The sequence below is a fragment of the Rousettus aegyptiacus genome, unplaced genomic scaffold, assembly GCF_014176215.1.
Source record: "Rousettus aegyptiacus isolate mRouAeg1 unplaced genomic scaffold, mRouAeg1.p scaffold_m13_p_6, whole genome shotgun sequence".
Taxonomy (NCBI): Eukaryota; Metazoa; Chordata; class Mammalia; order Chiroptera; family Pteropodidae; genus Rousettus; species Rousettus aegyptiacus.
Genome location: NW_023416309.1, coordinates 5857646 through 5875494, shown reverse-complemented (window position 1 = coordinate 5875494; position 17849 = coordinate 5857646). Strand labels below are relative to the sequence as shown.

General features: G+C 36.1%; 1 pseudogene; it reads left to right on the top strand.

Annotated features, from left to right (window-relative positions):
* The first annotated feature begins 12224 nt into the window (after window positions 1–12224).
* On the top strand, window positions 12225–12342 carry LOC118604080 (annotated as a pseudogene).
* The last annotated feature ends 5507 nt before the right edge of the window (window positions 12343–17849 follow it).

Genomic DNA, 17849 nt, shown 5'->3' with positions numbered 1-17849 from the left:
GATATTCTGTAAAAATCTTATATTCTGCAAACTTACCAGCCTTACCGAATTCATTTTTTAAATTAGTTTTCTACTGTAGTGTTGTTGTTGTTTTTTTTAATTTTTATTATGGTGACGTTGATTAACAAAATCCAGTAAGTTTCAATCGTACAATTCAACAGTAAGGCATGTATTGAGTGTTCACCACCCATAGTTAGATTTCTTTCTGTCACCACGTATTCGACCCCTTTTACCCAACTATCTCCCTGCCCCGAATCTCTGGTAACCAGCAGTCTATTGTCAATGTCCGTAAGTCTCTGTTTGTCACGTTTGTTTGTTGCTTTTAGGTTTATATCCCACATATAAGTGATATTATGTGGTTTTCAACTTTTTCTATCTGGCTTATTTTACTTAGCATGATTATCTCAAGGTCCATCCATGTTTTCGCAAGTGGCAGTATTTCACCTATTCTTATGGCTGAGTAATATTCCATTGTATACACACACACCACAGCTTTTTACCCAATCATCTATTGTAGGACGCTTCAGTTGTTTCCTTGGCCTGGGCATTGTAAATAAAGCTGCTATGAACATCAGTGTGCAAATATCTTTTTAAATACATGTTTTCAAGTCTTTGGGGTAAATACCCAGTAGAGGGATTGCTGGATCATATGGTAGATCAATTCTTAATTTTTGAGGAAACTCCAAACTGTTTTCCATAATAGCTGTACCAATTTGCCTTCCCACCAGCAGTGCATGAGGGTTCCTTTTTCTCCGCATCCTCTCCAACACTTTTATTACTTGTCTTATTGATAATAGTTATTCGAACAGGTATGAGATGGTATCTCATTGTAGTCTTGATTTGCATTTCCCTAATAGCTAGCAATATTGAGCATCTTTTCATATGTTTGTTGCCATTTGTATGTCTTCTTGGGAGAAGTGTCTTTTTAGGTTCTCTGCCCATTTTTGGATAGGAGTTTTTGTTTGTTTGTTTTGTTATTCAGCCAACCCTTAGTTGACCTCACAGATTGCAAGGAACTTGTCAGCTTATAATTCCTTTTTTTTATTTTTTACATCTACAACACCTGGTCTTCCTAGGTGGTCTCCCATCCAAACATTAACCAGGCTTGACCCTGCTTAGCTTCCGAGATCAGACAGGATCGAGCTTGTTCAGGATAGCGTGGCCATAGACAAATTACATTCATTTGTTTTTATTTTTACTTTTACTTGTCTTGCCTTCGAGGTCAAATTCATAAAATCCCCTTTAAGTCTAAGGTCCATGAATTTAGTCCCTATGTTTTCTTCTATGCAATTTATTGTTTCAGATCTTATATTCAGGTCCTAATTCCTTTTGGAGTTAATTTTGGTGTGTGGTGATAGTGTAGTCTCATTCTTTTGCAGATGGCTTTCTTGTTTTTCTAGCACAACTTATGAAGAGGCTTTCCTTTCCCCACTGTATGTTTTTGGCTTTTTTGTCAAAAATTATTTTCCCATATAAACATAGGTTTACTTCTGGACTCTTGATTCTGTTCCACTGGTTCGAGTGTCTATTTTTCTGCCAATACCATGCCACTTCGATTATCGTCACTTTGTAATATAAGTTGAAGTTGGGCAGAGTGATGCCTCCAGCCTTGTTCTTTTTTCTCAGAGTGGCTTTGGGGACTCAGGGTCTTTTGTGCTTTCATACAAATCTAATGATTTTTGGTTCTATTTTTTTAAAAACTGCTGATGAGATTTTGATGGGAATTGCATTGAATCTGTATGCATTAGGTAATAAGATCATCTTAACTATGTTGATTCTTCCAATCCAAGAACACGGAATATCTTTCTGTTTCTTTGTATCTTCATCAATTCTTTTTAATAGGATCTTATAGTTTTCATTATGTAGATCCTTCACATGTTTCATTAGATTTATTCTTGAGTACTTTATTCTCTGTGTTGCAATTGCAAAAGGAATATTTTTTTCCACTTCTTTTTCTGAGAATTCATTATTAGAGTATAGGAACACTATGGATTTTTGAACATTGATTTTATATCTAGAAAGATTACTGTATTTGCTTATTGTTTCTAGTAGCATTCTGTGGAGTCTTTAGGGTTTTTAAAAAGAGAATCATGTCATATGTCAATAGTGACAGTGTGACTTCTTCATTTCTTATTTGGATGCCTTTTTTATCTTTCTATTTCATGATAGAAAGACCTCCAATGTTATATTGAATAAAAGGGGTGATAGTAGACAGCTTTGTCTTATTCCTAACCTTAGAGGCAAGGTTTTTAGCTTTTCACCATTAAGTATAATGTTGGCCAAGGGCACATCATATATGGCCTTTATTATGTTCAGGTACATTTCTTCTATACCAATTTTGTTAAGTGTTTTGATTATAAAAGGATACTGTATCTTGTCAGAGGCTTTTTCCTGCATGTATTGATATAATCATATGATTCTTATTTTTAATTTGTTTATGTGGTGTATGACATTACTCGATTTGCATATGTTGAACCATTCCTGTGCCTCAAGGATTAAGCCCACTTGATCATGGTATTTAATCTTTTTAATATGTTGCTATATTTGATTCGCTAATATCTCATTTAGGATTTTTGCATCCATGTTCATGAGAGGTATTTGTCTATAGTATTATTTTTTTTGTATTGTCTTTACCAGGTTTTGGAGTCAGAGTAATACTGGCCTCTTAAAATGAGTTAGGAAGTACCACCTTCTCTTTGATTTTTTGTAAGACTTTGAGGAGAATAGGCATTAAATCTTCTTTGAATGTTTGGTAGAATTCACTGGAAAAGCCATCTGATCCTGGATTTCTACTTTTTAGTAGGTATTTGATGATTGTTTCAATTTCCATACTGCTATCAGTGTATTTAGATTTTCCAGTTCTTGATTCAGTCTAGTAAGGCTGTATCTTTCTCAATACTTGTCCATTTCTTCTAGGTTATTAAATTTGTTATTATATACTTCTTCATAGTATTCTTGTATAATCCTTTGTATTTGTGCAGTGTCTGTCATAAAATCCCCTCTTTTATCTTTGATTTTGTTTATTTGTGTCCTTTCTCTTTTTTCTTGAGTGTGTCTAGCCAGGGGATTGTCAATTTTATTAATCTTCTCAAAGAACCAGCACTTTCTTACATTTATTTTTTCTATCTTTTTTGTTTTCTATTTCATTTATTTCTGCTCTAATTTCGATGATTTCTTTTCGTCTTCTGACTTTAGGCTTCGTTTGTTCTTCCTTTCCTAGTTTTTTAAGATGAAGCATGAGGTTCTTTATTTTGGCTCATTCTTATTTTTGGAGGTAGGCCTATAATGATATGAACTTTTCTCTTATGACTGCATTTGCCATGTCCCAAAAGCTTTGATATGTTGTATTGTCATTATCATTCATTTCTATGTATCTCTTGATTTCTCTTTTTATTTCTCTTTTTATTATGCCCCAGTAATTCTTCATCATGTTGCTTAATTTCCATGTATTTGTTCTTCTCTTTTTCTTTTTACAGTTGATCTCCAGCTTCAAAGCATTATAGTAAGAGAATATGGTTGGTATGATTTCAACCCTCCTATATTTTTACAGCTATCCCTGTGTCCCAGGATGTGGTCAACACTTGAGAATGTTCCATGTGCACTAGCGAAGAATATATAAATGGCTGTTTTGGGATGAAAGGCTCTGTAAGTGTCAATTATGTCCAGTTGGTACAACGTGTCATTTAAGGATGTTATTTCCTTATCGATTTTCTGTTTGGATGATCTGTTCATGTCTGACAAAGGAGTATTTAGGTCCCATACTACAATAGTGGTTTGGCCTGTTTCTCCCTTTAGTTCTATTTAATTGCCTCAGATATTTTGGGGCTCCGTGATTGGGAGCATAGGTGTTAATAAGTGTCACGTCTACTTGGTGTGTGATTCCCTTTATCATTATGAAGTGTCCCTCAGTATCTTTCTTAATATTTTTCATTTTAAAGTTTATTTCATCTGATATTAGTACCACTATTCCTGCTTTTCTCTGAATGTCATTTGCTTGAAATATCATTTTCCACCCTTTCACTTTGAGTCCATATTTGTCTTTGAAGCTGAGATATGTCTCCTGGAGGCAGTATATTGTTTGGTTTAGTTTTTTTGATCCAATCTGCAACTCTGTGCCTTTTTATTGGTGAGTTCAGTCCATTTACATTTAGGGTGATTATTAAAATATGAAATCTTCATATAGCTGTTTTATCTTTTGCTTTCGGTAGCTTGATGTTTCCATTGCTTCCTTGTCTTTGTATCTGTTTATTATTATTATTATTATTATTATTATTATTATTATTATTATTATTATTTTGGTTCGGTTTTGTGGATTTTCCCTCTGGGCCTTGTATTATGTTATAAACTTCAGTTCTGAATCTTTGGTGTGTGGTTGTCATTACAAATATGTAAAGGATAAATATATATATAATATATTATATATATATATATATATAGCCATCCATTTTCTCCTGTGTGTGCCTTATCTCCATTTCCTTTTGCGAATTTGGATTTTCGGGTTTTTTGTTTTTGTTTTTGTTTTTAACACCTACAGCACCTGCTAGTTGCCTTACTCCTAGATATGTTTTTTTTTTTTTTCATTTTGTTTTAGGTGAGCAGATCCTTTTCAGTATTTCCTGTAATGCGGACCCTGTAATGGAGAATTCCCTCAATTTTGCATATCTGGAAAGGTCTTTATTTCTTCTTCACATCTAAAGAAGAGCTTTGCTGGTTACATTATTCTTAGCTAGTAGTTCCTTTCATTTAAGAGTTTGAACATTTGATTCCACGTCTTTCTTGCTTATGTCTGTGTAGATAAGTCCAATGATAATCGAATAGGTTTTCTTTTATAAGTTACGGTCTTCTCCCAGGCTGCCCTGAGAATTCTTTTTTTATCACTGATTGTTGATAATTTTAATACAACGTGTTTTGGAGAAGGCTTTTTTGGTTTGAGATGATTGCGTGTTCTGTTGACTTCTTGAATGCTAATCTCATCAATCCTTAGATTTGGAAAATTCTCATCAACTATTTGTCTGAAAATGCTTTTTGATACCTGCTCTTTTTCATCCCATTGAGAATGCCCATTATTCTCATATTTTCTTTCCTGTTGGTATCAGCTAGGTCTTGTATTTCACTTTTATTATTTTTTATTCTTTGCTTTCTCTCTTCTTTCTTCTGATTTATTTATAGATGTTCTGCCTTTGATATGTCTGATCTTATCCTCCATTTGTTTGACTCTATTTCCAAGGTTTGCTATTTCATTCTTCATCTCTTTCAGTGTGTTCTTCATCTCCAGAATTTCTATTTGATTCTTTTTAAGGATTTCAATCTCCTTGCTAAAAAACTCATTTAGCTGACCTAGTTGTTTTTTCAGTTCTTGAAATTGTTGATATGAATTATTTTGGATCTCATTGAGTTGTTTTTAGAAGTGTCATCCTGAATTCTCTGTCATTTCAATCATATATTTCTATGTCTTTAAGCTTATTTTCTGAAGATTTTTCTCTTTCTTTCTGAGATACCTTGTTTCCTTGGTTGTTCATTGTGTTTAATGGACTATTTCTCCACCTGAGCATTAGTTGAAGTTAATTCTGCTCCCCCCGCACTCCGTCACCCCAAAATGAAGCTTTATTATATAAAGGTCTTTCTTTAGCCTGTTGCTAAGAAGGCTTTTTCTTTAGGTTTCCAGTAGGTGATGTCTCAGCCTCTTGGATCCCTGCTTTTTATAAATCCTCAATAATGCCTTTTTCTTTCTTATAAATATTCAATCACACTTGCTACTCTCAGTCTCAGTCCTTGTCAGTGTTAGTGACAGTTTCAGTAGCATTTGCTCAGATTCCCATAGAGCTCCATGGAGTTCAGTCTTGGAAGATATGGGGGTGGTACCCTTTGGACTGAAGAATGGGGGCTGTGGTTCAGCCTCACTTTTTGCAACCACAGCTGTTAATAATCAGCTGTTGCTTCTCTGCCATCCCCATTTTCCTGCTTTCTTCCCTGTTCCCTGAGCATTGCTGCTGTGTGGAGCTCACAGCTCTCTCATGCAGGACTGCTTAGGGAACCCACTGCACCTTATCCCTTCCCTTTCCTTCTGTGGGAGACTTAACTCCTAGAGGCAACGTCTTTGTTTCTCCTAGTCTACTGCCAACTCCCAGGGTTCTGACCTGTGGTAGCTCTTATTAGCAAATCCCTTATGCAGACATGCTTGTGTACAGGTTAGGTGTTTTTTGTTGAGTTTTAGATGTTCAGCTTATTGTTGTTTTAAGGGTACAGATCTGGGGACGTCTCTCACTCCACCATGTTTCTGATGCCACTGAAAAAATCTAATGTAGTATTTTAATGTGGTTTAATTTAAATTTAATTGTTTAATTTAATGGTATTTCCATTATAGTTTTTAAGCTCTTTTTTAGTAGTTTTCTAGGACTTACCATACATATCCTATCAGACTCACCTTCAGATTTATACTATCTCAAATCGGGTGATATAAAGAAATACTACTCCTATATAGCTTTATTCCCTTTCCACCTTTTATGGTATTATTTTTATATACATTATAGCTATTAATATTACTAGTTTGTTTAGACTGCCATAAGAAATTACCACAGATTAGGTAGTTTAAACAACAGAAATTTATTTGCTTAGAGTTTTGAAGGCTAGGAGTACAAGGTCAAGTTGTCAGCAGTTTGGTTCTTCCTGAGGCCTCTCTTCTTGGCTTGCAAATGGCTGCTTTTCTACTGTGTCTTCATACAGTCTTTCTTCAGTGCGCACACATCCTTTATGTCTCATTTTGTGTCCACATATTTCCTTCTTATAAGGACATCAGTCAGATTAGTTTAGAGCCCAATCTAATGGCTTCATTTTAACATAATTAACTCTTTAAAGGCACTATCCCAAAATACAATCATGTTCTGAGGTTCTAGGAGTTAAAGCTGCATAGGGGGTTCAGGGGGTGGACACAAGGCATTCCGTAATAGCTGTAAAACTCATGTGTCACTTTATACTGCTCATCAAGCCCCTCCTCCAACCAGTCTATATTCCAATTGTAGTTAGAATAACCTTTACAAAATTGGAAATCTGATAAAACCATAAACGCACTTAGAGATTTTCTATGTATTCTATTTACCTTAAGATCAAAATATGACCCTCATTAAGAGCTATAAGCTTGATAGTATGGCATATTATGTAAAATCACCAATTACGAAGCCTGACTTCTTAGGTTAAAATTCTGGCTTCTCTGTTTACCAGCCCTTAATTTGATAAATTATTTATGTCATTTCTCTTAGTTTCAGTTTCTTCTGTAAAATAATCATTGTTCTTATTATTGATTAAAATACTTGTAAAAATTTCTTTATTGGGATTAAAAAAGATAATCCATATAAAAAGTTTAGCATAGAGTAAAATTTTAAAAACTATTATTTGTTATTATTTAGTTCTATGTTGACTTGCTCACCCTTTTTTCTTATCTCACACCTCTCTCTTCTTTCTACAGTCTCACTACACTTCTTTTAATTCTTAAAATATATGTCAAAATATATTCCTCTTACCAATTCCAGAATGTCATACAAATGGAATGATATGGTATGTAACATTTAGAGACTGAGTTCTTTCGTTTAGCATAATGCATTCAAGATTTAGTCTAGTCTTATATACCAATATTTTCTTCATTTTTGCCTCTGGGTAGTATTTTACTGTCATTTGTGCCACAGTTTGTTTATCAGTTTACTCACTGAAGGTCATTAGTATTGTTTCCACTATTTGGTGATTATGTGTAATGCTGCTAAAAATGTTTCTGTTCAGATTTTTGTGTGAACATAAGTTTTCACTTCTCTAATATAGTTATCTACAAATAGGATTGCTGCATCATATGGCAGGTTTAGGGGTTTTAAATTTTTTAATCACATATATAACATTATATTAGTTTCAGGTATAAAATATAGTGATTAGATATTTATATAACTTATGAAGTGATCACCCTGATAAGTCTAGTACCCATTTGACATCATACATAGTTATTACAATATTATTAACTATATTCCCTATACTGCATTTTACATCCCAGTGACTATATTTAGAACTGGCAACTTGCACAGCATAATCCCTTCCATGTTTTCACCCAGCCCCCCAAATCCTCTCCCATCTGGCAACACTCAAAATGTTCTCTGTATTTAAAAGTCTGTTTCTGCTTTGTTTGTTCATTCTTTTTTATATTCCACATGTCAGTGAAATCATATGGTATTTGTCTTCTCTGTCTGACTTATTTCACTCAGCATAATACCTTCTATGTTTATCCATGTTGCAGATGGCAAGATTTCATTCTTTTTATGGCCGAGTAATATTCCAGTGTATAGATGTACCATTTCCTCTTTATCCATTCATCTATTGATGCACGTTTAGGTTGTTTTCTTATCTTGGCTATTATAAACAATGCTGCAATGAGCATAGGAATGCATGTGTCATTTCAAATTAACGTTTTGGATTTCTTCAGGTAAATATCCAGAAGTGGAATTGCCAGGTCATTCTTCGTCTCTTGTTATAGCCTTAAAGTCTATTTTGTACGGTATAAGTATCACTACTCCAGCTTTTTTTCATTTGCATTTGCATACAATATCTTTTCTATCCCTTTACTTTCAATCTGTTTCTTTCAATCTGAAGTGGGTCTTGTAGGAAGCATATATATAAGTCTTGTTTTATTTTCCATTTAGCTACCCTAGTCCTTTAATTAAAACATTTGCTTGGAGCATATACATTTAAAGTAATTGTTGCTAGATATGTAGTTATTGTCATGTTATTTTTCATATTTTTGATCTTTCTTTTCTTATTCTTAAAGAAGTCCCGTTAACATTTCTCATAATAGTGGTTTGATAGTGATGAACTCCTTTAACTTTTTTCTTTTCTGGGAAATATTAAAGGAATATTAATCTTGGTTGTAGGTCCTTGCTTTCTATCACTTTGAATATTTCTTACCAATTCCTTCTGGCCTGGAAAGTTTCTGTTGAGAAATCAGCTGACAGTCTTTTAGGAGCTTCCTTGTAGGTAACTGCTTTAGTCTTGCTGCTTTTAAGATTATCTGTCTTTAATCTTTGGCATTTTAATTATGATGTGTCTTAGTGTGAGACTGTTTGGATTCATCTTGTTTTGAATTCTCTGCACTTCCTGGGCTAGTATTTCTATTTCTTTCAGCAGGTTAGGGAAGTTTCCCACCATTGTTTCTTCACATAGATTTTCAATTACTTGCTTTCTTTCTTTTCCTTCTGGTATCCCTATAATGTGAATGTTGGTATGCTTGATGTTGTCCCAAAAGCCCCTTAGACTATTCTCATTTGCGCAGATTTTTTTGTTCTGTTTTGATTGGATGTTTTCTGCTATCTTATCTTCCAAATTGCTGATTCAATCCTCTGCTTAATCTAATCTACTGTTGATTCCCTCTAACTTATTCTTTATTTCAATCATTGTATTCTTCTTTTCTGACTGATTCTTTCTTATGCTTTCTATTTTCATTTTTATGTTTCCTATCTCTTTGTTGAAATTTTCATTGAGATCACTGAGCATCCTTATAACCAGTATTTTGAACTCTGCCTCTGGTAGACAGCTTTCCTTCTTTAGTTGTCTTTCTGGAGCTTTGTTGTGGTCCTTCATTTGACATATTTCTTTGTCTCCCCATTTTGGCTGCCTCCCTTTGTTTGTTTCTGTGCTATGTCTCTCAGTCTTGGTAATGTGGCCTTATGTATTAAGTGTCCCATAGAGTTCAATGGCAGTAAGTGTCCCATAGAGTTCAATGGCATAGTCTCCTATTCACCTGAGCCAGGTGCTCCAGCAATGTCCCTCATGTGTGTTGTGTGTGCCCTCCTATTTTAGTTGAGCCTTGACTATTGTCGGCATGTCAATGGAAAGGATTGACCATTAGGCTGATTGGTTGAGAGGATGGCCTATTAGTATAGTGGAGGCGTTTTTGTACAGAAGTTTACTCTACAAAGCAGAATTCATTTTAGCAGGGTTCCGGTGCCTGCCCAGTCTGAACTTTGGGTATGTCATTTGTAAAGGCAGTTGGGTAATACTCTGGTGTAGTCTGAATTTGGCCACTGAGTGTATTAAGTCCGAGGCCTCCTAGAAGGGGCTTTGTTGTAGGCTAAGGTCAGCTGCTGCCTGTGCCTTGCCTGGGGCCACTTGGTATAAGCTACAAAATGATCTGAAGATGGTTGACACTTGTATTCAGCTTGGAGGTAACTGGAAAGGGTTAAGCTGCAAACTAAAGCTGGCTGCTGCTAGTTCCAGGCTTGTTTACCAAAAGATATGGGGCATGCCAAGGCCAGATGCTGCTTATTTGGGGCTAGTGAATTTTTTAAGAGATTTTAGGGAATTCCCCAACATGAACAAAAACAGGCCACCTGTATAAAAAAAGTCACTGTGTGGGGTGGGATCTCAGAGAATCACCAACATGGAGTGTACAATGTTAGCCAGGTTGATAGAGACTCAGATATGGCACCTGCATTCATGAACATGGTGGGCAGTGGGAGGGCTTAATAAAGAAACAATGACTGGGAAAAAGCTGCCTATTCAGCCCTCACCCTCAAATCTGACAATTTAGTTCCTCCTCATATGTCCCTGGCACTCAGAATGAGTAAGTCCATTCATGGGCCCTTTAAGAGGAATGCCTGGTGCTCCAGCAGCCCTCTGTCTTACTCAGCCACAATTTCTGCTGGTTTTCACAGCCAGAAATCATGGGGACTTCTATTTTAGACACTGGAATCCTGAGCTGGGGAGCCTGGAGCTGGGATACTTGACTCCTCAGGGGAAGCTCCACAGCCCTCCTGATTTTTAACTACCACACATGAGTATGGAACCAGCCCAATCAGTGTCTCTGCCCCTCCTACTCGTCTCAATATGGCTTCTTCTGTATAATTTTATTTGCAAGACTTCAGTTTAGCTGGACTTCAGACGATTCTCAATGATGGTTGTTCTGTATTTAGTTGTAATTTTGAGGTGGTGGTAGAAGAAAGTGAGCATAGCATTTATGTTCTCCACCATCTTGACTGAAGGCCTCTGGTAGGTTTAGGTTTCACTGTTTAAGAAACTGTCAAATGTTTCCTGAGCACACCACTTTTTATTCTCACCAGCAACATATGAGTTCCTATGGCTTTATATTCTCACCGGCACTTATGGTTTTAACGTGAATTTTTTTAATGACTAATAATGTTGAGCATATTTTAATATATTCATTTGTCACTTATGTACATTTTTTAGTAAAGTTTCTCTTCAAATATGTTTCCCATTTTTTTAAAATTGATTTGTTTTCTTGATTTTGAGATTTGAGAGTTCTTTACATATTCTGATGTATGTTGCACACAATTTTTCCCAGTCTGTGGCTTAACTTTTTATTCTCTTAACAAGACCTTTAAAAAGGTAAAGGTTTTTAATTTTGATGACATATACTCTATAATTTCTTTTCTTTTTTCAGTCATGATTTTGATGATGTAAATAAGAACTCTTTGCTTACCCAAAGTCATGAAGATTTTATTCTGTTTTCTTCTAAGGATCTAATTATATTTTAACTCTTAATTACTTTTTATATGTTACTCTCATGGGATCCTTCTCTGACTTCCCAGACAAGATCAGATCTCTGTATTATACATCTTTAGAGCACTTTATACATTTCTCCACATTTATCCCAGTTTATAATTATACATGTTGAATAATTATTTGCTAATGTCTGTCAACCCTTTCGATTGTAACTCACTGGGGTCTGTTTTTGCTTACCATTACATACATGAGCTTAGTACAGCTTACTTCACAGAAATTGAATAAATGAATATATGAATGAATGAATGACTAGAGAATATGCAACTGTATAGTTGTTACTATATACATCATGGAAGACTGTATTAAGAGAAAGTGTTATTATCCTAAATCCCTTGGCTACTTAGACTCAACAATTTGTCATAGAAGAATGAGGTCAAGCCGAAGTTATTACCACATTTCTGCTTCATGGCCCATTCTAGATGAAAAAAATATATATAGAAAGACATAAAGGGAAAGTAAGACTAACATTATTTTAGGGTCTATTTTTTACTTTACGTAAAAAATCTGAGGCTCAACGGTATTAACCTTAACCTTGACCAAGGTCACTCTTCTAATTCACAGCTCAAAGCCTGAATCCAAACCCAATACTTTCTTCTTTCTTCATATGCTGTACTGCTTCCCTACCTCCTCCACTTCTAACATAAAGACTTTATAGTCATCTTTCAAAAGATTATGCTATGGCCATGCTACCCTGAACAAGCCAGATCCCATCTTATCTCAGACGCTAAGCAGGGTCGGGCCTGGTTAGTACTTGAATGGGAAACCACCTAGGAAGACCAGGTGCTGTAAGCATAAAAATTTTAAAAAATAAGGTTCTTGAAATCTGTGAGGTCAACCAAGTGTTGCCTCACCTAAAAAATTAAAAAATTTGAAAATTTAAAACAGACTATGAAGTTGTCAGAATATAATGATCTGAAGTCCTATCAGATGCACCTTGAGAAGACTATGGTTTTTTTTCTTTTTATATATTCCTTGAAAGGATAATAAAACACTTTAATATAAAAAATCTCATCCTGCTCTACTTTCTAGGCAGAATGTTGCTATAGTCACCATGAATTATCTAATAATGAAAAGATCTGAAAGTTGTGTAAAAAGACAAGATAGCCTTAAAAAGTTTCCCTAATGATAGGAATGTGGACAAACTCGTAAAGCTTATGTAAATTAAATCAGTTAATAAATAATGACTATTCTATAAGATGGTTAAAAGGAGCAAGGTTACGAGGTGAACAAAGAAAGAGCACAATGTCTCACACATAATACAGCTCACAAGAAATGAAAGCTTCCTTCTCCCTTTCCCCACCACAATCGAGGCTGTCGTCACTTAATAAAAAGACTATAATAAAGGCCCAGAGTATGAGAAAAGAGACATTGCCCTGACTTGCTATTCTCTCAGCCAACTCCTAAGACATTGTTGAGAATCCTTGCTAAGGATTCTTGTAACCTCAGGTCTATTGCTGAGTCCAGCAACAAGAAGCCTTCCCTCTAGTTGGAAAGACATTATTGCTCATGAGTCTTTAGGTCATTCTAATGTTCCAAGCCTGAGTCTGATTTATATCCTAAAGATGAGTAGAGTCTGTAGGTTTTTCTAGGTAATGTTTTTAGGCTAGAGATTCAAGCACCAGCTCAATCAGGGCTCAATTCTATTCAGGGCCTGGACTTCTTCAGATAGGAGCACATCTGGGTTCTCCAGATTGTCTACTCTACAAACACTTTATTCTTGGAGGTACTAGCAGTAGTTTGTCATGAACATTTTAAGCCAATGCTTCTCAAAGAGTATGTACACATGATTCATATGGGGATATTGTTAACAAGCAGATTCTGATTCAGAGTAAATCTGCATTTTTAATAAGCTCCATGGTTTACACTTTGAGTAACAAATCTCTAAGACTCCGGTTCTCAAATTTTAATGAGCATCAGAATTATGACTTGTTGCACACAAGCCTAAACTCTAGTCCCACCCTGGAGTTTTCGATTGAGTAGGTTTAAGGTGTAACCCAGATTTTTGCATTTCTAATAAGTTCCCAAGTGATGCTGGCACTGTGAGAACCATTCCTCTAAGACATACACAAAGGGCCACTGTGATGCAGAATCTCATTTTCTTGTAATCCGCCTGAATTTATATGCCTAGATTTGTGCATTGTTCTGGCTTCCTGTGACCGCTGTTCTTTCGATTTCACACTTTTTTTCTTGTATTATCTTTATCTTCTACTTTAGTACCTCTATTATCTGACTACTGCAGGTTCTGACTGAGAGCTTCATCTCCTTTGCTTCAAATCAACAAAGTGGGAGGGACCATAGGTAGCATGGATATCAGATAGCTGGAAGGCTGTCTTTACAGACTGGCTACCATATTGCTCCTCTGTTCCAACAAACTAGATATGGCAATATAATTCAACAAAGACATCTTTTCAAGAAAGCACCATCCTATTGTTCTGAAAGAAAATGTGGAAAGGACTCCTAGAAGAGGAAATAAAAAATTTATTCCATTAATCATCCACCAAAAGCTCTGTCCTGTGTCCCACCCCACTATGGTTGCCTTCATTTCTACACCCTGTCTTCATTTTGTCACTGATCCTGAGAAAGAAGATGGAGCAGGAATAACATATGCCCATTTATTGGAATGAAGTAAAAGTTGTCCTCTTCCTTTAACCTACCCTGCCTCTGCCCCTCCTGAACCCAGTCTATGGCTCAGCTTCAAAATGTCCAAAGAGACATGTCACTGCTCTATGAGACAGCTGCTGGCAACAACTGAGAGAAGTGACAGACATTTCCCCTCTTGGCTTTTAACGTGGAACCACTCTTTTCTGTCAAATCTGTCTGTCTGCACTTGACCTTTCAACAAAAAGTATGAATCTCTGTTAACAAGCCTCTCTTGAGTAAGAGGCGATAAATCCACTCCACTGCTCTAGCTTCCATACCGTGCACTACTCTTGATGTCCCAGGATACCATACTGGGTTCTATTTCAGGCACACTTGGGGGCATGTTTTCTTCACACTTCATGTAAAAACTCAACTGAAGTGGAGATCTCCATAAGAGAAGCATTTCAAAGTGTAAGATTCAGTTCTCTGCTACCTCTTAATGATATTAATTAACCTGTGTACTGGAGAGCCAAACGAGTTGGTAATTATAGAAAAGAAAGTGATAAAGATCAGCTATTTTGCCAACAAACCTTCTCAGCTAGCCAATTATATCTTTACTAGAATCACAGGCTTACAGTCCCGTCATATCAATTTTGAAGAGATTATATGTTAATAAAACATGTTAGTAATTTCTATGAATTATTAACATTTTGTAATAAAATGGCAAATGCCTATATTTCACCTTTCATATGCCAAACAGCATTCTAAGTGCCTTGTATGTAATAATTAATTTCATTGTCACAGCTAAATAAATTTACCACTATTATTTGTTTCATTTCACAGAGAAATTAAGTATTCTGCCAGCTCTATTGAGGGCTAGAGACAGGATTCAAACTCAAGCTCTCTGACTTATAATCTTTTACATTTCCCGAATCACTTGCATAAGATCTACCTGCTTGGGGAGGCAGAAGTATTTTTACATTTTGCAGATTAAAAAAAAAAAAAATGAGATTGGGAGAGGCTATGTGCTATCTGAGTTTTGCATAGGGCATTTTTGAAGTTAATTCAAACCCTCTCCTTAAGAGCCACTTTAAGGCAGTCTAGAATTTTTTAAAGCATGTCCCCTCTCCTTTTCAGTACAGGACAGAAGATATGAGACACCACCAGACCCAACTAAAGCATAGTGGTTGCTGTGAAGGCTGTGCATAGTTCCATGTATAGTTACACCTGTGGAAGCTCAGCAGAATAACATGATTTTTATCCCAAAGCTTTTAATTTTTGATCAATATTTCAACAATCAGTGGGTGGATAAATATTTCAGTGAGAGTTTTCTCTACATTCTGACACATCTGGCCCCTGGTCCCTTAATCCCTGGCTGCTCACTCATCATATGATTCCATGTAAAGTCTTAGAACTCCTACCCCACCATTACATTCTATCAAGAGAAATCAGTCAAAAGCAATGGGGGTGGGAGGGGGCGAGGCAAGTGAGTCTGTTCCTTCTTCTTTCCCCACATCTGCAAGCCTGCCCTCACTTCCAAATAACTCACCTAAATGTTTTTTATCAGTCTTCCTGAAGGAGTAGAAAAAACAATGGGAGCCAACAGTGTCTGGTCTCTGAGCCAGCCCAAGTGAGCACTTCTGTCACGGTAGGGCCTGTGGCACAAAAGCTCCCTGCCTCCCCCACCAAATAGCACCTGCTATTAACCTGCCAGTAATTTACTGACTTATTATGTATATTATTTCTTTTCTCCCTTCGAGCTAGAAAGTAGGCTCCACAAAGGCAGGGATTTGGCCATTTTTTGTAATTGATGCTACTACCTAAAAGAGTCTTTAGCGCATCCCAGAGACTAAATAAATACGGAAAATAAATAAATAAATAAATAAATAGATAGATAGATAGATAGATAGATAGATAATGGAATGAACTGCCTTCTGAACATTACCTGAATTTTCCACAAATATCTTTATTATTAAAAATTATGATTATATTTTTGCTAAAAGTACTCAATCCACCCACTTCATCTCCCTTATTTTATCTTCTCACTATTTCCACTGACAGTTTCTCTAAACCAAGAACTCATTTTCTGTTCTCTGCTTAGGTCACTGCTTGGGTCCTATAAACATTTTTGCCTCTGTTCTGGCACCCATTCAATGCTTACTTCCCACCTAGCCACAGGGATTTTTCTGCAGCCTACATATACTCTTTGCTTACAGTCCTTTCATGATATCCTACACTTTCGGGATAATGGACAAATTTCGCCTCTTGGTACATAACTTTGTTCCTGGTCTACCCCTGTCTTCCATACAGATGTATTTCTCAGCTTTGGTTTCTCCCTTTAGCCATACCTACCCACCAGCCTGGTGTCTCATTAGTTTCTGAGCTCCCTTTCTTCCATAACTTTTTAGAGTTTTTTTCTTTGACCTAGAAATAACTGCTCTCCACTAGAGAACAGCTTCATCTTTGTTAAGGTACATCTCAAGTTGTATCTTCCCAGACTTAGTTTTATGTCCTTCTTACCTGCTCCCATAATCCTATCACTTATGTCTCCAGTTGTTGTTGTTGACTATCTTTCTCTACTACAGTGTAAAGTCCTCATAGGCAAAGAGATGTTTTTCAACTCTATGTCACTAGAGCCTGACACAGGGTCAGAGGTAGCGTCTTCACTAAAGAACTGTTTAATAAAATAACTTGAAAGAAGCTAAGGAAAATGTTTGTACTTGTCTCTGTGCCCCACCTTAAGCTGGTACTCATGAGTTTTGAAATAGCTTAGAAAAGAATGCAGTTTCAGCAATTAGTTAGGTCCATGGAGATACAGCATAACTTTAAGGTCAGCTATATCTGGGTAAAATTGGAACTCTGCAAAATGATATTTTAGTGGCTTGGACTAGAGCCAGACAGGTTATTATTTCCAAAAGTCCTTATCCAGATATTTTCTAATTTGTCATGTAACATGATTACAACTTCTAAGTAACACTTTAGACATAAATTTTTAAATCATTACAGAGCAGGTACAGGCTCTTCTTCTTTTTCCCTCTCATTCCAAGAGTCTGGATGTCAACCCCATCCTCTCTGCTTAAAATGGAAATAGATGGGCACTGGCCTAAGTTTAATTAAAGATAAAGACACAAAGATGATATTTAAACTTTTTACAAAGACTATAATTATAAATTGTGATCTTCTAACCCACATCAGGGGTTGTCTAGCATAGAGTAATGTTAGATTGGTAAAAGAGAAGTAGAGAGGGGAGAGGCAAGGTTGATTACCTCTTCTATCCCTTCTCTGGACCTCAGTTCATCCTGGGTTACCATTCCTATATATGAAAACAAAGATGGCAGAAGTCAGCATGTGTACTCATAAAGTGTGGGGACTACCACATCCTAGTCCCAGAAAATTGCACAGTTCAGTCTGGCTCAAAATGTCACCACTTATTCAAGATAATTCTTTCTCAAGTTGAGTCGAAGAATAAAATTCAGGGGAACATAGGACAAATTAATAAGAACAAGGCTTTATATATTCATAATTGGGGAAAGAAAAATAAGAACCCATTGAGGCAAATGAGAAAGTGGCAGCTATATAGGCAGCAGTGGGTGTCTTGCCATTTCTGACTGAGAGCTTGAGCCTGTCAGGCTGTCAAAGCCAAGGATGACTTGGGTGATGATACATACAGAGCTCCTTTCAATTCTATACTGTGGAATTTCTCAAGACCAGTGTGTTGA